The 23,281-nt window shown below is 40.5% G+C and overlaps 1 long non-coding RNA gene across 1 annotated transcript in view; it reads left to right on the forward strand.

The window, feature by feature from the left end:
* LOC149120475 (uncharacterized) overlaps positions 1-23,281 on the forward strand; it is a 72,737-nt gene that overhangs the window by 36,665 nt on the left and 12,791 nt on the right. Inside the window, exons 10-11 of the long non-coding RNA XR_016226054.1 lie at positions 12,775-13,055; positions 19,201-19,333. This is a non-coding gene — a long non-coding RNA (uncharacterized LOC149120475). The remainder of the gene's footprint in view (positions 1-12,774; positions 13,056-19,200; positions 19,334-23,281) is intronic.

Here is a 23,281-nt window from a genome sequence, read left to right on the forward strand (position 1 = left end):
CACTAATTCTATCCTTAGATTACACTCTCTCCACATTTTTAAACTATCATCTCCTGGGCTAGAAGCGAAGAGTTAAGCTCACTCCCTACTCTGCCATATTTGGACCTCCTACGAGTTCTAATAATCTCTGAGTAGAGTCTTTTGGATCCTTTATATACAGTTTTTACTCAGGTTTTCATCATGGAAGGGTGTTGTATTCTATGAAATGCTTTTCCTGCTATTAATGAGATAATCATATCATTTTTGTTCTTCACTTTGTTAATGTGGTGTATCACATTGATTTGTGAATGCTAATAATCGCTGTGTACCAGGGATAATACCCACTTTGTCCAGATGAATGATCATTTCTTATATGTTGTTGTATTCAATTGGCTAGTATTTTGATGATGATTTTTTTGTGTGTGCTTATCAGGGACATTTGTGTGTAATTTCTCTCTTGTATCCTTTTCTGATTTAGGAATTAAGGTGATGCTGTCATCATGGAAGGAGTTTGGAAGGCTTCCGTCTCTTTCAGTTGTTTTGAATAGCTTGAGATTGGAGTTAGTTCTTCTTTAAATGTCTGATAGAATTCAGCAGTAAAACTGTCCAATCCTAGGTTTTTATTTGTTGGGAGTGTCTTTATTACTGAATCAATTTTTGTCTTGTTTATTGATCTGTTAGGTTTTTCTGTGTCTTGGGTCAATTTTGGTGGGTTGTGTGTGTCCAGGAATGTTTTTCTTCTAGGTTTCCTGATGTGTTGGGCTACAGCTCTTTGTAGTAATTCCTGATGAGAAGTCAGCTGTAAGTCTAATTGAAGATACTCTGAAAGTAATCTGACATTTCCCTTTATGCATATCTTTGAATCTTTTCTCTATGTTTTACTGTGGAGCATTTGACTACAATATGTCATGGTGAAGGTCTTTTCTGGTCATGTATATTAAGAGTGCTGTGTGTTTCTAGTACTTGGACATACTTACTTTCTCCAAATTCGGGAAGTTTTCTGTAATTATTTCACTAAAAGGCCTTCTAATCCATTCTCTCTTTCCATGCCTTCAGTAACACCTAAGACCCTATATTGTGTCATTTGGTAGTATCCCATACATCTCCAACCCTATTTTTCACTTTTCTAATTTGTTCTTCATTTTTTTGTTTGACTGTTAATTTTCCAGAGATCTGCCTCATGAAATCTGTTGTTAACCCTCAGTGGGTGCTGTTCTCATCTGTGGTTCTGTGGTTCTGCATGATTGCCACAAAGGGTCTGTGCAGTGTTCAGTGTGAGCACAGATCCTGCTGCAGTGACCCACCCCAGGCAGCCAGGGTGCTGAGCTTGTGGAGCTACCCAAGTATTTTCCCAGAAACCAGCTACACCGTGCACCCTCTCCTGCATGCCTGGGTTCCCACAGTCTCAGTACCAGAGCTCCCACAGACACAGGGTGCAGAAGACCCACCCCACTGCACTAACCTGTTCTGTCTTTGGAGAGTCTGAGAAATTCTGAGAGCCAGTTGCCTATGGGTTCTCCACTTAGGCAGTTTGAGCTCCAGAGCCTGCATTATGTTGAGAGGCTAAGGGCTCATGATAGTCATAGGTGCATTTGCAGCCCCCTGTCAGTCTTTCCACCCAGACTGAAAGTCGGTGGGGAACACAGATTTTTCCCTGTGGTGAAATCCCTGGTCATACATGTCCACAAGAGCTACTGGCCACAGCACTGCTTGTTTCACAGTCATGCTTCTTCCTGCCAGTTTATGGACACTTAGAAGAGTCCCTGCAGCTAGTGATGATGTCGGAATGGCTCCTTCTCCCTGCCTGTTGCTGGGTGTGTGCACCTGGGCTGTTGCTACTTGAGACAAGATGGTGCCTTTTCCCTGACTCTTGCTGGGAGCCTGCACAAGAGCTGCTGCAGCTACTAGCATATCCAATATGGTGACTGCCCTCTCTGAGCTGGTTGTTGGGGGCTGTTGTGAGGGGATGGGGAGATATTGTCTCACTTTTCTGCTGGGTTAGGGGATACTCATTACCCTCAGGGTCCAAGTCACACCCCAAGACAGTGTATTCTGCTAGGCTGTCTCTGCAGCTATTTCAGCATTGGCATGGGCCACTGCAGCCTGATCTTACCTTGGTCTTCAGAGCCGGCACTTTCTCCAGCTCTCGGCTGCTGGGACTTGTGTAGTATCAGTGCTTGTTGCTGAGCATCTGCAGCTTCCACACAGACCCACAGCATCTCTCCTCCTCTTACAGAATCTCCAGTCTCCCCTGAGAATGCACTTTCTTGCCTTTTTTTCTATTTTATCCTAGCCTATAGCAGTCCTCCATTTCCCTGTTCCTCCATGTTGGAATCCCCTCTGAGGATTATCCATTTTGTTTACCTTCTCAAAATGAATTTTGGATTTCTTGATCTTTTTTAAATTTCATTTATTCATGCTGTGACATATATTATTTCTCACCTCCTTCTGCTTAAAGGTGTGATCTTATTTATCTAAGTTTTTGAGATGCATCATTAGATCTTTAATTTGAAACATTTCTCTTTTTTAATATAATCACTGTATGCTATAAACTTACCTCTTAATAATGCTTTTGCTGTAACTCACAGGAGTTAATATGTTGTGTTTTCATTTTCATTTATTTCAAGAAAGATTTTATTTCCTTTTAAATTTCTTCAGTGTCCCATTGTTCATTCAGGAGCATCTTGTTTAATTTCCATATATTTTTTGAGTATTCTCTTTTTGTTCATTTATTTCTAGTTACTTGATAGGATTTCAGTCTTTTCAAATTAAATGAGAGTTGATTTGTGGCCTAATGTTTGGTATACCCTGAAAAAATGTTCAATGTGGTGAATAGAATGTAGCTTTTGGTCCGTTAGGTCATTTGTTTGATGTTATGTTTCAACTCTGATGTGTCTTTACTTATTTTCTATCTAGATGATCTGTCCATTGATGAGAGTGCATTGTTGAAGTCACCCACTTTTATTGTCTAGGAGTGTCTCTCTTTCTTTAGGTCTAATAGTATTTTCTGTATATAACCGGTGGTCTTGTATTCAGTGCATAAATATTTATGATTGCTATGTCTTCTTTTGGAATCAAAAGTTTTATCAGAATACAATGTCAATTTTATCTCTTTTTACAAATTTCTATAGAAAGCATACTATGATATGCTTCTTTGCTGATATCCAATTTCTATATTAAAGACCTTGAAAAATGTACCCTTGGTTTAAACTGATTCTTTTTTAAAAGATTTATTTATTTATTTGAAAGGCTGAGTTACAGAGAGACAGAGGCAGATGCAGAAGTGGGGGTGCAGAGAGAGAGAGAGAGAGGTCTTCCACCTTTTTTGGGTTCAGGGGCCCAAGGCCTTGGACCATCTTCTGCTTTCCCAGTCCGTAGCAGAGAGCTGGATTGAAAGTGGAGCAGCCGGGACTCGAACCTGTGCCCCATATACATGCCGGCACTGCAGGTGGTGGCTTCATCCACTATTCCACAGCGCTGGCCCCTAAACTGATTCTTGACAAGAATTTGTGAACTGAAAAAATATCAACCATGCAACCACTGGTAAATTTTCACCAAAATCATTCACATGACCAGTGAACAGGACTAAAACAGTAGTCTTATTGCACAGTGCATATGGGCAATCTTAGAATTCTCCCATTAGTATCTATGTAGTTTCAGATTCTTTTTGGGGTTGCCAGGTAAAAATATATTAGTAATAGAAGTTACCTTTACAGAATCATATCATCTGTAGTATTTTAATGCATATTTTACAAGCTTTATAATGAGTTTTTATAATTAAATATGCATTGGGGGTTCATAATAAATGATTTGGGGTAGCTGTTGCTAACTGATGTGACCCCCAGTACGCATGTGTTGAAACGTAATACTCAATGTGTTGTTATTTAAGAGCAGGGGTGCTGGGAGGTGACTGGATCATGAGGGCAGATCTTCTGAGAATGCTATCACTGCCTTTATTTTTTTTAAAAAAATTTTATTTACTTATTTGAGAAGCAGAGTTAAAGACAGAGAGAGGAAGGACCAGAGAGAAAAGACTTCCATCTTCTGGTTCACTCCCCAGTCGGCCACAATGGCCAGAGCTGAGCCAATCAGAAACCAGGAACCAGTGTATTCCAGGTCTCCCACATGGAAACAGGGGTCCAAGGGCTTGGGCCATCTTCCACTGGCACTGGTTTCCCATGCTGCAGCAGAGAGCTGGATCAGAAGTGGAGCCTCTGGTACTCAAACCCGTGCCAATGTGGGATGCCAGGCCTGAAGGCGGCTTTACCCACTATGCCACAGCACCCTTTTAAGAATGGCTTGATGGAGCAGCTTGTTTACCCCTTTGCTATTCTGCCACATGAAGGCACACAGACATTAGCCAGCAAAGCTTCACTAGACACTGAGCCCCTAACACTGTGATCTTGGACTTACCACCCTCCAAAAGAGAGTAATATATTCCTGCTGTTTATAAATTTCCCAGTGTAATGTGTTTACTTATAGTAACCCAAATAGACTAAGATGCAGTAACTAATCAGAAAAGTTTAGAAATGGGTGGGCATGATGCACAGCAGGTTAATGTGACATTTGGGTTGTCAGCATCCTACATCAACCTGCCTGTTGTGAGTCCTAGCTCCCCCATGTCCAGTTCAGTTTCCTGGTAATTCCCCTGGGAGGCAACAAACAATGGCCCAAGTGCGTAGTTCCTGCCACCTACATTGGAGACTGAGATGTAGTTCCTGGCTCCTGGCTTCTGCCTGGCCCAATCCTGGCTGTTGGGGGCATTTGAGGAGTAAGTCAGCAGGTAGAAGATCTCTCTTTGTGTCTCTGTCACTCTGCCTGGCAAATGAATACATAAGCCTTATGAAAAACATTGATGACATGACTTTGGTAAATGCTTCATCAAGTAAGAAGTTTAAGAACATGGGAATGGCACTGTACGAGCTCTGGTTCAAATCCTGGCTGTTCTACCTCTGATACAGCTCCCTGCTAATGCCTCTAGGATAGTAGCAGAGGATAGCCCAAGTGCTTGGGCCTCTGCACCCTTGTGGGTGACCTAGAATAAGCTCTTGGCTCCTGGTTTCATTGTGGATGAACCCTGGCTGTTCTGGCCATTTGTGGAGTGAACTGAGTAGATGGAAAATCTCTTTTCCTCTCTCTCTCCTTCTCTCTGTAAGTAACTGTGCCTTCCAAGAAAATAAAGTAAATCTTTAAAAAAAAAGTAAAAGGCTGGCGCCGCAGCTCAATAGGCTAATCCTCCGCCTTGCGGCACCGGCACACCGGGTTCTAGTCCTGGTCAGGGCGCCAGATTCTGTCCCAGTTGCCCCTCTTCCAGGCCAGCTCTCTGCTGTGGCCCGGGAATGCAGTGGAGGATGGCCCAAGTCCTTGGGCCCTGCACCCCATGGGAGACCAGGATAAGTACCTGGCTCCTGCCATCGGGTCAGCGCGGTGCCCTGGGAGCAGCACTCCGCCTGCAGCGGCCATTGGAGGGTGAACCAACGGCAAAAAAGGAAGACCTTTCTGTCTCTCTCTCTCTCTCACTGTCCATTCTGCCTGTCAAAAAAAAAAAAAGAAGTAAAAAAGAAAAAAAAAGAGAAACCCTAATTTAGTGGGAAATAAGCAAACAGGCATAAACAGCTGAACGGAAAATGACCATTTTACCCAATAGCATAAATTTTAATGTAATCACAGATCATTAAAACTATGCTAGTGTAATGTTCTTCATTATTTTTAAATTATGTTTGAAATAATTTTTCATGAATTTCATAGGTGCTGTTCCAGGAAGACAACCACATTCCTCTTTTGCTCTTCCTCTCCCTCCCTTGTCTCTCTTCTTTTCATTATTTTTTGCAAGATATAATTTTAATTCACTTTATTATTCATAATCTTAATTCACCACTAACCATAGTATTCAACAAGGAAAAGTAGGAAGACCACAATTCCACAAGAGCAGTATAATTGTCCTTTTTTTAATAATTATTTTTTTTTGACAGGCAGAGTGGACAGTGAGAGATAGAGGCAGAGAGAAAGGTCATCCTTTTACTGTTGGTTCACCCCACCTTGTCTCCCCATAAGGGTGACAGAGGCCCAAACAATCGACCCATCCTCAACAGCTGTTCCCCAGGCCTCTAAAAGGGTGCTGGATCAGAAGTGGAGCAGCCAGGGCAGGAATTGGTCTGATCAATGGATGCCTGTGCCACTGGTGGCCCTACCCACTACACCACAGCACTGGCACCTGGCTTCACTGTTTTTGACCATATTTGTAAGAACAGTCTTCTGAGAAGTGCACGGCTGCCCCATCTCAGTTGATATTTATAAATGATGAGAGATATGGATCTAAATCCATTCTTCTACACGAATACATCGAGCTTTGCCAGCACTATTTGTTGAAGAGATTATCCTTACATCAATGAAAGGTCTGACCCCTTTTGTCAAAAATCAGGTGGCTATATGTATTTACATTAACTTTGGGATTCTCTGTTTCACTCCATCGGTCTATGTCTCAGTTTTTTTTTTTTTTTTTTTTTTTTTTAGTATCAGTGTGATGTGATGTTAATACAGTTTTTTAGTATGCTTTGAAGTCAGGTATTGTGATGTCTCCAGCTTGATTTTTATTTCCTCAGGTTCACCTTAGCGTTTTTGGATCTTCTGTGGTTCTGTATGAATTTGAGGGTTGTTTTTTTTAAATTCTGTAGAGAATGTCATTCGTATTCTGTAGATTTCTTTCCATGAGATAGACATTTTAATGATACAAATTCTTCCAATCCACAAAAAAAGGAATACCTTTCCAGTTTTGTGTCCTTGATGGTTTCTTTGGTCAACGTTTGATGATTTTCATTATAGAGATCTTTCACTTATTTGATTAAATTTATTCCTCAATAGTCTAATTTTTGTGGTTATTGTAAATTGGATTTTTGTTGCTTTCTTTGTCAGTGAGGCCATCATTAATATGTAAAAAGCAGCTTTTTCAAATGTTTACTTGTACTTCTAAAGTTTTCTGAATTGGATTATCAGTTGAAGCAGCATTTTGGTGGAATGTTTGTGTTCTTCCAGGAGCAACATCATGTCATCTGCAAACATTAATTATTTGACTTGTTCTTTTCCAGTTTTAGTGCCTGTTATTTTGTTCTCCTCTGTAATTGCTCTTGTGAAAATGTATAGTACTGTATTCAGTTAGAGTGGTGAGAGTGGACGTCCTTGTGTTGTTACAGATTTTGACAAAATGCATTCATCTTCTCCTCATTTAGTATAATATTGGCTGATTCTTTGTCAAATATCACATTTATGTTTTTGAGGCATGTTCCTTCTATGCCTAATTTGTGGAGGTTTTTTTTTTTTTTGTGCCATGAAACACAATGCATCATATCAAATGCTTTCTCTGCATCGAATGAGAGTATGGTTTCTATTCTTTCATTATGTTGATTAATTTATGATATTTATTGTTTTGCAAATATGGAGCCACCATGGCATTTCTGGGATCAATTCCGATTGATAGTTATGTATGAGTTTTTTGATGTTTTCAATTGTTTATTTAGTACTCTGTTGAGAATCTTTTTATCTATGTTCTTCAAGAATATACGCCTGTAGTATTCTTTCCATTTTGTGTCTTGGTTTGTTTTTGGCATCAAAGGGATGTTGGCCTCCTAAAAAGTGTTTGACAGTGTTCCATCCTGTTCAGTGTTTCCAAATAGTCTGAAGATTGTTGGAGTTTATCTTTAAATGTTTTGTAGAATTGGATAGGAAAGCCATCAAGTCATGGGTTTTTTATTGATGGAAGAATTTTGCTTACTGCTACAATGCCATTACTTTTTGTGAGTCTGTTACATTGTCTTTATCTTCTGGATTAAATTTGGTAAGTTACTTGTATTGAAAAACTTCTCCATTTTTCTCAGTTTTCCAGTTTATTAGCATATAGTATTGAATGGCAGTTTCTTTTGAAGCCTTGAGTTTCAGTAGTGTTGATTATACTGTCTGCTTTTTCATCTAATCTTATTTATTTGAGGTTTTGAGGTTTTTTTCTCTTTTTTTCTTTGTCAGTCTTGTTAGAGACTGATTTAGTTTTTAAAAATTTTATGTGAGGTAAACAAATTTCATGTACTTGCCATATACATATTCAGGAACGTATTGATTCTTCACACCCAACGCTTCCTCTAGCCCATGCTTCCATACTTCTTCCTCTTCCCTCTCCTGTTTCCACTGTTAATTCTAATAGAAAAATATTTTCAGGTAAGTTTATACTCATAATAGTCACTATTCACTAAGTAAAAAGTTCAACAAATAGTATGAAGAAAATAAATTGTTCCTCAAAGTGAGACAAGGCTTGTAAAAAAAAGCATCATATCTCAAAATACTCATTTTATTCCTACACATTATTACCTGTTAAATACTCTCTTAGTCACCGCAGATCAGGGACAACATGTGGTATTTGTCTTTTGGGGACTAGCTTATTTCACAAAGTATAATGTTTTCTAGTTATATCCATTTTGTTGCAAAAGACTTCATTGCATTTTTTCCTGCTGAGTAGTATTCCATAGTGTATATATACCATAGTTACTTTTTTTCAAGATTCATTTTTCTGAGAGGCAGAGTTGAGAGAGGGAGAGACAGAGAACGAGAGATCTTCCATCTGAGAATGAGAGGTCTTCCTTCTGGTTCACTCTCTAAATGGATGCAATGGCTAGAACTGGGCTGATGCAAAGCCAGGAACCAGGAACTTCTTTTGGGTCTCCCACGCAGGTGCAAGGGCCCAAGGACTTGGGCCATCTTCCACTGTTTTCCTAGGCCTTCATCAGGGAGGATCCAGGCTTCGAACAGGAACACCTATGGGATGCTGGTGCAGCAAGTAGGAGGCTTAACCCACTTTGTGCTGGCCTCCATAATTTCTTTATCTAATCATCATTTGATAGACATCTGGATTGATTCCATATCTTAGCTGTTGTGAATTGAGCAGCCATAAACGTGGGTACAGATAACTCTTTCATCTGCTGATTTCAATTTGTTTAGGTAAATTCCCATGAGTGGCATTGCTGGTTCATATGATTCATCTATTTTCAGCCTTTTGAGGTGTCTCCATACTGTCTTCCACAATGGCTTCACCAGATTACATTCCCAGTGGATTAGGGTACTGCATTATTATTATTATGTTATTTATATTAATAATATTAATATATTATTATAATTATATTAATAATTGAGAGGAAGAGTTACAGACAGTGAGAGTGAGAGTCAGAGAGAAAAGTGTTCCATCCAATGGTTCACCCCCCAAATGGCCACAATTGCCAGAGCTGCACCGATCCAAAACCAGGAGCCAGGTGCCTCTTCCTGGTCTCCCATACGGGTGCAGAGGCCCAAGCACTTGGGCCATCCTTCATTGCTTTTCCAGGCCACAGCAGAGAGCTGGACTGGAAGAGGGGAAGCTGGGTTTAGAACCCGGTGCCCATATGGGATGCCAGCACAGCAGGAGGAGGATTCACCTCGTGCACCACGGCACTGGCCACTTGTGTACTGTTTTGCCACATCCTTTCCAGCATTTGTTGTTTGTTGATTTCTGTATGCAAACCATTCTAACTGTGGTGAGGTGAAACTTCATTGTGGTTTCATTTTGCATTTCGCTAATGGCTAGTGATCCTGAGCATTTTTCATGTGTCTGTTGGTCATTTGCATTTCCTTCCTTAAGGAATGTCTGTTCAAGTCTGTTTCCCATTCTTAACTGCATTGTTTGTTTTGTTGTTGTTGAGTTTCTTGAGCACTTTATACATTCTGGATATTAACAATTTATCAGGTCATAGTTTGCATATATTTTCTCTCATTCTGTCAGTTGCCCTTCACTTTGCTGAGTTTTCATTTACAGTGCAAAAGCTGCTCAGCTTGATGTAATCCCATTTGTGTGTTTTTGCTTTTAGTGCCTGTACGTCTGTGTTCTAAGAAGTCTGCATCTGGCAATGTCTTGCATCATTTCCACAATGTTCTCTAAGAATTTGATGGTATTAGGTTGTACATTTAGGTCTTTGATCCTTTTTTGAGTTTGTTTTTTTGTAAGAATGAGGTAGGTTTTTATTTTCATACTTCTGCATGGGAGATCCACCTTTTATGCACCATTTTTTGAAGAGACTGACCTTGTCACATGGTTGGATTTTAGATCCATTGTCAAAGATAAATTATTTGTACATGTGTAGATTGAGTTTTGGAGTTTCTATTGTGCTCCATTGGTCCACATGTCTATTCTTTGCCAGTATCAGGCTGTTTTGTTTGTAACTGTCCTGAAGTATGTCTTGAATTCTGGTATTGTGATGCTTCTGGCTTTGTTTTTCACATATAAGATTCCATTAGCTATTCTGGGTCTCTTGTGTTTCCATTTGAATTTTAGCATCTTTTTTCCCTAGATCTGAAAAGAATGTAATTGGCATTTTAATTGGGATCACATGAATTTGTAAATTGCTTTTGGTACTATGGACATTTTGATTATATTGATTATTTTAGTCCTTGAATATTAAAGATTTTTCCATTTTCTGTGTCTTCTGTTTCTTTCACTAATGTTTGCTAATTTTCATATTAGATACTTTGGCATCCTTGATTAATTTTATCCCATGGTGTTTAATTTTTTTGTAGCAATTGTGAATGGGATTGCTCTTAGAAGTTCTTTCCCAGCCATGGCATTTTATACATAGACTATTGATTTTTGTGTTAATTTTGTATCCTGGCACTCCCCCAGATTCTTTTTATGAATTCCAGTAATCTCTTAGTGGAGACTTTTATTTCCCCTATATATAGAATCCTGTCACCCGCAAGTAGGGGTAATTTGATTCCCTCCTTCCCAGTTTGTATCCTTTGATTTCTTTTTCTTGCCTAATAGGTCTGGCTAAAACTTCCAGGTCTATATTGAATAGCAAGGGCGCAAGTTGTCATCCTTGTCTGATTCCAGCTCTTCATGGGAATGCTTCCAACATTTCCCCATTCATAAGATGCTGTCTATAGGTTTGTCATAAATTGCCTTGATTATGTTGAGCAATGTTCTTACTATACTCCGTTTCCTTAAGGTTTTCATTATGAAAGGATGTTGTATTTTGTCAAATGCTTGCTCTGCATCTATTGAAATAAGCCTATGGTTTATTTGAAAGTTTTATTTATTTATTTGTGAGGCAGAATTATAGATGGAGTAGGAGAGACAGACTTTTTGATTGGTTGGAATACAGTCCTTTGTATTAGCTCCTGATGGGTAAGTCTTTTAATCATCTGTGGTATCTGTTGTTACCTTTCATTTTTCATCTCTGATTTTACTGATTGCGGTCTTCTTTTTTTTTAAGGATAGTTGGACCAAGAGTGTATAAATTTTTTAAGCAAGTTCTTCATTTCACTGATATTTATATTCTTTTTTGCTTTCAATTTTGTTTATTTCTCCTCTAATTTATATATCTCTTTCCTCTTGATAATTTTGCATTTGATTTCATTTTTTTTCAAGGGTGCTACATTGGTGGCTCACTTATTTGATTCTTTTCCAATTTCTTGGTATAGGCACCAATTTCTCTAAACTTTCCAGTATCTGATAAGTTTTGATATGTTATACTGTCATCTTTATTCGTTTTCATCTTTTTTTAATTTTTTCTGACTCACAGTTCATTCAGGAGCATGTTCAGTCTCCATGTGGTTGTATATGTTCTTGAGGTTCTTGGTGTGGTCATTCGCCCCTTCATTCCATGTAGTTGTGGAAGATGCATGGTATGATTTTGATATTTGTTGAATTAGCTGAGACTTATGGCCTACCTTATTGTGTATCCTGGAGGGTGGCTCAAGGCCTTAGTTCCTGTCAACCATGTGGGAGACGTGGATGAAGATCCTACTTCTCAGCTTTAGTCCCATCTTGAGGGCATTTGGGGAGTGACTCAGTAGATGAGAGCTATCTCTAGCTCTCTCTCTCATAATGAATCATTCAAAATTTTACCTCCCTTTTTTACCTGGAAACTTGATTTAAAGTATTCAAACTTGATGTATTTCATATATACAAATTTAGAAACATTAATTATTCCCACTCTACCCTCGCTCACTCCTACCCACCGACCCGAACATGCTCCCATCCCTCTTCATTTTTTTAAAGATTTATTTATTTATTTGAAAGTCAGAGTTACAGAGAGAGAGGAAAGGCATAGAGAGGTCTTCCATCCGATGGTTCACTCCTCAATTGGCCACAATGGTCAGAGCTGTGCTGATCTGAAGCCAGGAGCCAGGAGCTTCTTCTGCGTCTCCCAATGGGTCTGGGGCCCAAGGACCTGGGCCATCCTCCACTGCTTTCCCAGGGCATAGCAGAGAGCTGGATCGCAAGTGCAGAAGCCAGTCTCAAACTGGCGCCCATATTTAATGCTGGTGCTCCAGGCCAGGGTGTTAACCTGCTTGGCCACAGCACCGGCCCTATTTCCCATCCCTCTTCATCCTCTATCCATGATTCCCATTCTTATTTTATACAAAAATCTATTTTCAATTATTTTATACTCATAATATAAAGCCTGCAATATGTAAAGAATTCAACAGTTTGAAAGAATCAAAAAAAAAATCTGTTCCTGAAGAGGCAAGACATGGTTTGCTTAAAATCATTCTATCTGCAAGACAAGAGTTGTCTAAATCATTGTACGTCAAAGTATCAATATCACTAATATAGCTCACCTTTTAGGTACTCTGTTACCACAGATCAGGGAGAATATACAGTGTTTGTCTTTTTTTGGAAAGGGTTATTTTAAAGTGTAAGGTTTTACAGTTGCATCCATTTTTTTTCTTTTTGCAAATGACAGGTTTTTCTTTTCTTTTTTTTTTTTTTTTTTTTACCAGAAAACGTTTCTTAGCTGGAGCACATCGGAGATCAACACAGTCTTAGCCCGGAGCCAAGACTGCTGTCACCCATGTTTTTGACGCTGCCTGGCCGCTTCTGGTGCTGCTGTGCTTACTGGGAGGAAGAGGCAGGTCCTAGATGGCTGGCGCTTGCGCAGTCGGCCTGGTGGAGAGCAAGACGGTATTATCTGCTGGTGGCGGCATGTCATCGGCAGCCGGAATTCTCCGCTGATGCCGGCGTTTTCGGCAGCGGTACTGGCCCAGAGAGTGCGGGAGTGAAGGTGAGTTTTTCTTATGAAACAATGAGAGGCCTGGGACCTCGTCGCGGGGTGGGGGGTGGGGGGTCGTGGCTCCTCGGAACAGTGTAGACACTCATGTCCGCAGGCTGGCGGGCGTGGGGGCGGGCGGCGGCTCAGCTGTGGGAAGCGGAGAAGCGGGTGGCTGGGCTTGCGCTGGAGGACAGGACTGCGGGTTACAAGGTATGTTTGTTTGTAACCTCTAAGTTATTTACTTAGTTCTAGCAGTGTTTTTGGTGGGTGTTTTAGTTTTCATTGATTTTTATGAGTCTTTTTATGTTGTCTATATCTTCTGGATTTAATCTTAGTAGGTTACGTGTATTTGTTATCCAGGGATTCCTCTGTTTCTTCTAGTTTTCCAGTTTATTAGCATATAGTACTGAATAGCAATTTCTCTGAAACCTTGTGTTTCAGTGATGTTGATTATAATCTCTGCTTTTTTTCTGTAATTTTATTTACTGGAGTTTTTATCATTTTTGTTAGTCTGGTTAGAAGATTATGTACTTTTTAAAATTTTATATCAGGTATGTAAATTTCATGTATTTCTTATATACAGATTCAAACATACTGATACTACTTCCCATGCGAGCATCTCTCAAGCCTGCACTCCCATCCTTCTTCTTCCTCCTTCTCTTGTTCCCACTCTTAATTCTTCATCAGTTAAAGGTAGGGTGGGCAAGTTCCACGTGAGCTGCATAGTGATCTTTTTTCAAAAAAATATATTTTCTTAAGTGGCAGAGATCTAGAGATAGGGAAACACAGAGATAGAGGTCTTCCATCTGCTGGTTTGCTCCCGAAATGGCCACAGGGCCCATTGCTGGGCTGATCCAAAGCTAGGAGTCAGGAGCTTCTTCCAGGTCTCCCATATGGAGACTGCATTCAGTAAGAGTGGTAAAAGGGAATCCTTGTGTTGTTATATGTTTGACAAAATGATTTCACATTCTCCCCACCCAGCATGACATTGGCTGTTGGTTTGTCATACATAGCCTTTATGATTTTGATATGTATTCCTTTTGTGTATATTTTGTGTAGTTTTTAATCATTTTTTATTCTACTGATATCTGTATCTAATTAGATGATGTGGTTTTCAAAAGATTTATTTCATTTGTTTGCAAGATTTATACAGAGAGATATAGGTAGAGCAAGAGCAAAAGAGAAGGAGGGAGGGAGAGAGGTCTTCTGTTTGCTAGTTCATTCCCCAAAAGACCTTGATGGCCAAACTGAGCCATCAGGATCCAGAACCTTCTTCCAAGTCTCCCATGTGGCTGCATGGCCCCAACTAATTGGGACATCCTCCGACATTTTCCCAGGCATGTTAGGAGGGAGCAGGATTGAAAGTGGAGCAGCCTGGATGCTAAATGGCACCCATATGAGATGCCGGCATTATGTGTTTGGGTTTTAACCCTCTGTAACACAGCGCCAGCCCAGACAATGTGGTTTTATTCTTCCATTATTTTGATAAAATTCATCATGTGTGTTAATTTGCAAATGTGGAACATCATGGCATTTCTGATATAAATTCCAATTGAAGGTTTTATGTGAGCTTCAGCATGTGGTTTTGGTTTTGTTAGGCTAGAATTTTGTTAAGAATCTTTGCATCTTTTTCATTATGCATATAGGCCTTCAGTTTTCTTTGTATTTCGTGTTTTGTTATCTTTTGTGGTTAAAGTAATGCCGGCCTCTCAAAAAGTGTTTGTTAGAGTTGAATCCTACTCCTTCCAGTTTATTATTTTGAAATAGTTGGAAAAGTATTGGAGTTGCTTTTTAAATCTTCAAGCTCCTTGGATACCTTTATTCAAAGTTATTTAAATTTTAGTAGCTATTGTGAATGGAATGGATCTTCGAAGTGGTTTCTCAGCCCTGATATTGTGTGTATACAAATTCTATTGATTTTTGTGTGTTGATTTTATATCCTGCCACTTTTCCAAACTCTGTTAAGAGTTCTAATGGTCTCGTGGTGGAGTTTCTTGGTTCCCCCATTTATAAAATCATGTCCTTTTGAAGGAGGGATAGCTTGACTTCCTCCTTCCCAATTTGTATCCATTTGATTTCTTTTTCTTGCCTAATGGCTCTAAAACTTCCAGATCTATATTGAATAGCAATAATGAGAGTGCATCCTTGTCTGATTCCAGATCGTAGTTGGGAATGCTTGCAACTTGTCCCCATTCATAAGATGCTATCAGTCGGTTTGACATAAATTGCCTTGATTGTGTAGAGGAATGTTCTTTCTGTTGTCAGATTCCCTGAGGTTTTCTTTCTGAAAGGTTTTTGCATATTTTCCAGCTGTTTTCATCTATTGAAATAATTATGTTTTTTAAATATTTATTTAATTGAAAGGCAGATTTATGGAGTGAGGGAGATTTTCCAAGAATTTCCAATTCATTGGCAAACAGTACATTGTAGGAATTCCAGATAGTTGTTTTTATTATTGGGTTTCTATTATTACAGTTTGTTTTTCATTTCTGATTTTACTGATTGGGGTCTTATTCCTGTTTGTTGTTGTTGTTGTTGTTGTTTTGGAGATTTTCAGCAATTTTCTAAAAAATATTTTTAACCAGATTTTCATATCAGTGATCTTTTTATTTCTTTTTGGACAGGCAGATTTAGACAGAGAGAGAGACAGAAAGGTCTTCCTTTTCGTTGCTTCATTCTCCAAATGGCCGCTCTGGCTGGTGCACTGAGCCGATCTGAAGCCAGGAGCCAGGTGCTTCCTCCAGATCACCCACGCGGATGTAGGGCCCAAGCACTTGGGCCATCCTACACTGCACTCCCGGGCCACAGGAAAGAGCTGGACAGGAAGAGGTGCAACCGGGACAGAATCTGGCACCCAGACCAGAACTAGAATCCGGTGTGGCAGCGCCGCAAGTGGAGGATTAGACTATTGAGCCACGGCGCTGGCCTCAGTGATCTTTTATAATGTTTTTCTTCAGCTTTGTTCATTTCTTCTCAAATTTCCATGATTTCTGTCATCCTACTAATTTGGAGTTTGATACGTTGTTTTTCTAGATTTTGTGATGCATTGAAAAGCTCATTTATTTGATTCCTTTCCAATATCTTGTTGTAGGCACAAGTTGTTATAAAGTTTCCTGTTAACATTGCATTTGCTGTGTCCCATACGTTTTGCTATGTTGTACTGTTATCTTTAATCATTTCCAGAAATTTCTGGATTTTCATTTTGATTTCTCCTAAGACCAACCATTCATTCAGGAGCATGTTGCTCGGTTTCCATGTGTTTGCATATGTTCTGGAGTTTCTTGAGTTGTTGATTTCCTGTTTCCTTTCATTTTGATCATAGAAGATGCATGAACTGATTTCAGTTATTGAGTTTTCTAGGCTTGCTTTATATCCTATCATATGTTGTGTCCTAGACAAAATTCCAGGGACTGATGAGAAGAATATGTATTCTGCAAGTTGTGGGATGAAATGTTCTGAGTTAGGATTTCAAACAAGGCAGCCTGTTCTCAGGGACAAAGTGATGAGCAACTGTGTCACCTACAATTTTGACATAGGGGAGGGGCTAGGAAACGACCAAGAGAAGACAGTTCAGGTGTTCTTGTAAGATACTGTTTTTTAGTTAAGAGATCCAAATTCCATGCATTTCATAAATGCAATTTAGGTACACAGTGATAGTCCCGACCCTACCTCCCTGTCAGGGGCATAACACATTGTGCACTTGGTTGTCTGACTCCAGGCAGCAGCCCTGGCACCGATCAGGCCAAGGATGCTGGGCAGGTATCTGCCGTTCAGTAGCCCTGACCATGGGCAGTTTGGCAGAGCTGTGCGCCATGTGGGAGAGGCTGGGTGTTAGCCCGGGAGGTGTAGAGAGCTCCACACTGCCCTGAGCTTCTGGTGGGCTGGATTGGGAGCAACGATGCCCTTGGAGTGCTCCTGATGATGGTGAGCACAGGAAAGGCATGTCAGGCTGGGGCTCAGGCTGCAGCCCCTGGTTCTTCAAGGTAGTGCGGCCTGTTCTGCTGATGCTTTGTTTCTGGGAGGAAGGGATGGGTGTTAGTTGGGTGGTACTTGTGCAGTTGGCCTGGGGGAGAAGTAGGCTATACCCAAGGCAGTGTCGTTGTTGACTGGCATTGGCAGTAGTGGTTCAGTAGGCTTGTAGAGTGCAGGATGGACTTGTTGTGTTTAAGTTTATGGACAGAGAGATGCCCAGGGCCTGCCTCAAAGGATGGGGGATCCCGGTGCTTCCCAGCAGTGTTTTCCCTGCAAATCCACTGGTTCAGAGGCAGCGGGGGTTGGGCAGGGGCTCAGGTGTGCAGAAGCCATGATGCAGCTGTCTGCCTCGCCTCCCCCCCAAGAAGGACTCGGATGTGAAACTAACGCAGAGTGGACACTGACCCTCAGCTGCCAGGCAATCTTGCTCTTCTGGAGACTCTCCACTTCCTGTCATCAGTTCATGGACATCAGGTTTTATTCCATATCTCAGCTATTGTGAACTGAGCTGCAGTAAACCTGGAGGTACAGATAACCCTTTCAAATCTGCTGATTTCATTTCCTAGGAGTAAATCACCAGGAGAAGGATTGCTGAGTCATACGGTAGATTTATTTTCAGCTTTCTGAGGTATCTCCATACTGTCTTAGGCAGTGGCTTCCCCAGGTTACATTTCTACCAACAGTGTATTAGGGTAGCATAGTGTCAGATCCTCAGCCGCATTTATCGTTTGTTGATTTTAGTATGAGAGCCATTCTGACTGTGGTGTGGTGAAACCTGATGGCTAGCGATCCTGAGCCGTTTTTCATGTGTCTGTTGGCCATATGAAGTTCCTCTCTTGAAACATGCCTGTTCAAGTCCTTTGCCTATTTTTAAATGGAATTTTTGTTTTGTTGTTGTTGAGTTCCTTGAACTCTTTGTAGATTGTGGATATTAATCTTTTATAAGTTTCATAGTTGGCAGATTATTTTCTCTTATTCATTTGGTTGCCTCTTCACTTTGCTCTTTTTAGATGCTGGATATTAATCTTTGTTTTTTGACAGGCAGAGTTAGACAGTGAGAGAGAGGGAAACAGAGAGAAAGGTCTTCCTTTTTCCATTGGTTCACCCCCAATTGGCTGCTGCGGCTGGCATACCGCGCTGCTCCAAAGCCAGGAGCCAGGTGCTTCTCCCGGTCTCCCATGCAGGTGCAGGACTCAAGGACTTGGGCCATCCTCCGTTGCACTCCTGGCCACAGCAGAGCCTGAACTGGAAGAGGAGCAACAGGGACAGAATCTGGCACCCTGACCGGGACTAGAACCCAGAGTGCTAGCGCTGCAGGTGGAGAATTAGCCTATTGAGTGGCAGCGCTGGCCTGGATATTAATCTTTTATCAGTTTCGTAGTTAGCAAATAGTTTCTCCCATCCTTTTGGTTGCCTCTTTACTGTGCTGAGTGTTCCTTTTGTAGTGCAGAAGCTTCTCAGCTTGATGGAATCTCATTTGTTTGTTTCAGCTTTTATTGTGCTACTGGCATTTTTTCCCAGAAATCTTTCTTTAAGCCAATGTTTTCCAGTATTCCCCAATGTTCTCTAATAATATGATGATATTGAGTTTTAGATTTTGTTCCTTGACGTGTTTTAGTTGCTTTTTATATAAGGTGTAAAGTATGGGTCTTCTTTCATACTTCTGCATGTGGAGGTCCAGTTTTCTCAGGACCTTTTTATAAAGAAATGGTCCTTTGAACCTGGGATTGATCTTTAGCTCCTTCTTGAAAGATAGATTAGTTGTAGATGTGTGTGTTATTTCAGGTGTTTCTTTTCTGTCCCATTGTTATATTTTCTGTTCCATTCTTTTCTGTTCCATTGTTGTCATTTTTTTTTTGCCTATAGCAAGCTGTTTTGATTGTAACTGTCCTGTGCTATGTCTTGCAATCTGTTATTGTGATGCTTCAAGTTTTGTCAATGTTGTATAAGGTTGCCTTCTCTATTCAGATGTTCTGTGTTTTCATATGAATTTTAGCATTGTTTTCTCTCCATCTGGGCAAAATGCTATTTGACCTTTGCTTGGGATCCCATTGTGTCTGTAAATTGCTTATGGTAGAATGGATATTTGCATTATGTTGATTTTGCCAATGAGTCAACGTGGAAGATTTTTTCCATTTTTGTGTGTCGTCTTCCATTTCTTAATGTTTTGTAACTTTATTTGTAGACATTTTCATCAATATGAAATTGGACACTGAGTTGACAAGGAAGTTCAGCTGCTGGGTAATCTTCCATTTCTGGAACCTCCTTGGCTTCCTGGTAAAACCCAGCTGTGCCTTCACCCTGGACAGGAGCAACTGGTTAGTAGTACATGTGGCTGTGTCCTGTTGATGGCAGCCCTTGGGCCCAAGGAGGAGAGAAGGGACGGGAAGGGAAGGGAACCCTGTGCCCTGGAGTTGGGCTGCCAGGCTGACAGCAAAGTGGACTTCCAACCTTTGTGAAGGAAGGTCAAGTGGTGGGAGCCCTATATACATGTGGAGACAGAAATGTGGGGACCTAGCGTTCCTAGAATAGAGGAATCACAGAGACAGAGTTGAATAAGATATTGGGGAATGATTTCCCTGAGGCTTTGCCGAGAATTGAGGGGCAAAGAACATGCTAAGAAGGGAAGAATGGTTGTCCAGGCAGTGGGAGGGGAATCTGGGAGGAATACTGTCAAATGTTTAATCAGAGTAAAAACATAAGAGTCTGGTTTGGAGAGATGTGGTAATAGTTGTTTGGGTTTTAGATTTTCAGGCTAAGGACAATGGGATTACAAGTACTTCATGCAGTGGGAGTGGAGGGTTAGATGCCATGGAAGAACCTGGGGCGTGCAAGGTTTTGGGAGCTGAAAACAGTTTGTGTCTGTATGTCACCATCCTATGATAGAAAAGGAAAATGGAAGGATTGTGGGGAGGAAGGCAGGCAACTTTGAGGAGAGTTGTAATAGGGAGGAGCTGTAATAGGTCTGCTTGTAAGAACTAGTGGAGTATCAGAGTGTGAGATCCAGGACAGGTCCTGGGGAGAAACCTTACGAAAAGTGAGGGAAGGGTATCAGGTGGCGGGTAGAGGGAACTTTCAGGAGGGACTGGGGAATGGGTGCTGAGTTAATCAGGAAATTTGACCAGAGTGTGCAGACTACCAAGAGATGGATAAGATGTTATCTGAAAGAAAACTGGGTTGATAGGGGTCTTGGGAACAGGGAGAACCTGTTTTAGCCTATGAATGAAGTTTGTGGCTTGTGGAAGTCAGAATATGGACAGAGGAGTTTCTCTTGGTAAATATATTTTTCTTGGCTTTCAAAGGAGTGTCTGCTATGTGCCCACATTTGCTCTAGTTATTTAAGGTACTGCAGAGAGCATCATGAGGGTTCATGAAAAAGTCTGTGGAAAGAGGAATTTGTAAGTTTGTTTCCTTGTGTGTGTGTGTGTGTGTGTGTGTGTGTGTACAGAGAGAGAGATAGAGAATTATTCTTATCAATTCAACTGATGATGTTTGAAGTCCTTGAGAATTTCTTGTTTTCCCTGCCGTGAAGCATACTGCAATAAATATTGTGGTGAACATATATCTCTGATACAATACATTCATGTATTTTGGGTTGTATCAGTAGAGGAATTGTTCCATCATATGACAAGTCTGTTTTTATTTTCTTAAGAAATCTTTATATTGTTTTCCACAGTAGTTGCACTAATTTAAATTTTTACCACCAGTGTGTAAGTGTTCCCCTTTTCCCACATCCTCCTCCTCATTGTGACTCTCTGTCCTTTCGGTTTTAGCCAGTATATACGTGTGAGCTGATATCTCATTGTGGCTTGGACTTGCATTTCCCTGATAGCTTGTGCTGTTGAGTATTTTTTCCTATATTTGTTGGCCATCTGTGTATCTATGGGGAACTGTCTGTTGCATTCCTTTGGCAATTTCATAACCTGATTGGTGGTTTTTTTGCTGTTTTTTTTTAAGTTGCAAATATATTCTTTTCTTTCTATTTTTTTAACTTTTATTTAGTAAATATAAATTTCCAAAGTACAGTTTATGGATTACAATGGCTTCCCCCCCATAACTTCCCTCCCACTCGCACCTCTCCATCTCCAGCTCCCTCTCCCATTCCATTCACATCAAGATTCATTTTCAATTATCTTTATATACAGAAGATCAATTTAGTATATATTGAGTAAATATTTCATCAGTTTGCACCTGCACAGAAACACAAAGTGTAAAATACTGTTTCAGTACTAGTTATAGCATTACTTCACATAGGACAACACCTTAAGGACAGATCCCACATGAGGAGTAAGGACACAGTGACTCCTGTTGTTGACTTAACAATTTGGCACTCTTGTTTATGGCATCAATGATCTGCCTAGGCTCTAGTCATGAGTTGCCGAGGCTATGGAAGCCTTTTGAGTTCGCCAACTTTGATCTTATTCCGACAGGGTCATAGTCAAAGTGGAAGTTCTCTCCTCCCTTCAGAGAAAGGTACCTCCTTCTTTGATGGTCCTGTTCCTTCCACTGGGATCTCACTCGCAGAGATTTTCCACTTAGGTCTTCTTTTTTTTTCTTTCCCCAGAGTGTCTTGGCTTTCCATGCCTAAAATACTCTCATGGGCTCTTCAGCCAGATCTGACTGCCTTAAGGGCTGATTCTGACGCCAGAGTGCCATTTAGGACATCTGCCATTTTATGAGTCTGCTGTGTATCCCGCTTCCCATGTTGGATCATTCTCTCCCTTTTTGATTCTATCAGTTAGTATTAGCAGACACTAATCTTGTTTTTGTGATCCCTGTGATTCTTGGACCTATCAGTGTGATCAGTTGTGAACTGAAATTGATCACTTGGACTAGTGAGATGGCATTGGTACATGCAATCTTGATGGGATTGAATTGGAATCCCCTGGCACGTGTCTAACTCCACCATTTGGGGCAAGTTCAAATGAGCATGTTTCAAAATGTACATCTCCTCCCTCTCTTATTCCCACTCTTACATTTAACAGGGATCACTTTTCAGTTAAAATTTAAACACCTAAGAATAATTGTGTGTTAATTACAGAGTTCAACCCAATAGTACTAGAACAAAAAGTACTAAAAGGGATAAAGTATTACATTGTACATCAACAGTGATGACAAGTGCTGATCAAGTCACTGTTTCTCATAGTGTCCATTTCACTTCAACAGGTTTCCCCTTTGGTGCTCAGTTAGTTGTCACTGATCAGGGAGAACATATGATATTTGTCCCTTTGGGACTGGATTAATTCACTCAGCATGGTGTTTTCCAGATTCCTCCATTTTGTGGCAAATGACCTGATTTCATTATTTTTGACTGCTGTATAGTATTCTATAGAGTGCATTTCCCATAATTTCTTTATCCAGTCTACTGTTGATGGGCATTTGGGTGATTTCAGGTCTTAGCTATTGTGAATTGAGCTGCAATAAACATTAATGTGCAGACAGCTTGTTTGTTTACCAATTTCATTTCCTTTGGGTAAATTCTAAGGAGTGCGATGGCTGGATTGAATGGTAGTGTTATGTTCGGGTTTCTGTTGAATCTCCAGACTGACTTCCATAGTGGCTTTACCAGTCTACATTCCCACCAACAGTGGGTTAGTGTCCCTTTTCCCCGCATCCTCACCAGCATCTATTGTTGGTAGATTTCTGAATGTGAGCCATTCTAACAGGGGTGAGGTGAAACTGCTTGTGATCTTGAATATTTTTTCATGTGCCTGTTGGCCATTTGGATTTCCTCTTTTTTGAAAAATGTCTGTTGAGGTCCTTGGCCCATCTCTTAAGTGGGTTGTTTGTTTTGATGTTGTGGAGTTTCTTGATCACTTTGTAGAGTCTGGTTATTAACCCTTTATCTGTTGCATACTTTGCAAATATTTTCCCATTCTGTCCGTTGCCTCTTCACTTTCCTGACTGTTTCTTTTGCTGTACAGAAACTTCTCAATTTGATGCAATCCAAAATGTTAATTTTGGCTTTGACTGCCTGTGCTTCCCGGGTCTTTTCCAAGAAGTCTTTGCTGGTACCTATATCTTGCAGGATTTCTCCAATGTTCTCTAAGTATTTGATGGTGTCGGGTCGTAGATTTAAGTCTTTAATCTATGTTGAGTGAAATTTTGTTTAAGGTGAAAGGTAGCGGTCTTGCTTCATGCTTCTGCACGTGGAAATCCAGTTTTCCCAGCACCATTTATTGAATAGACTGTCCTTACTCCAGGGATTGGTTTTGGATCCTTCATCAAATATAATTTGGCTGTAGATGTTTGGGTTGATTTCTGGT

The sequence above is a fragment of the Oryctolagus cuniculus genome, chromosome 19 (genome assembly GCF_051225735.1).
Source record: "Oryctolagus cuniculus isolate XC-2025 breed Fujian yellow rabbit chromosome 19, ASM5122573v1, whole genome shotgun sequence".
Taxonomy (NCBI): domain Eukaryota; kingdom Metazoa; phylum Chordata; class Mammalia; order Lagomorpha; family Leporidae; genus Oryctolagus; species Oryctolagus cuniculus.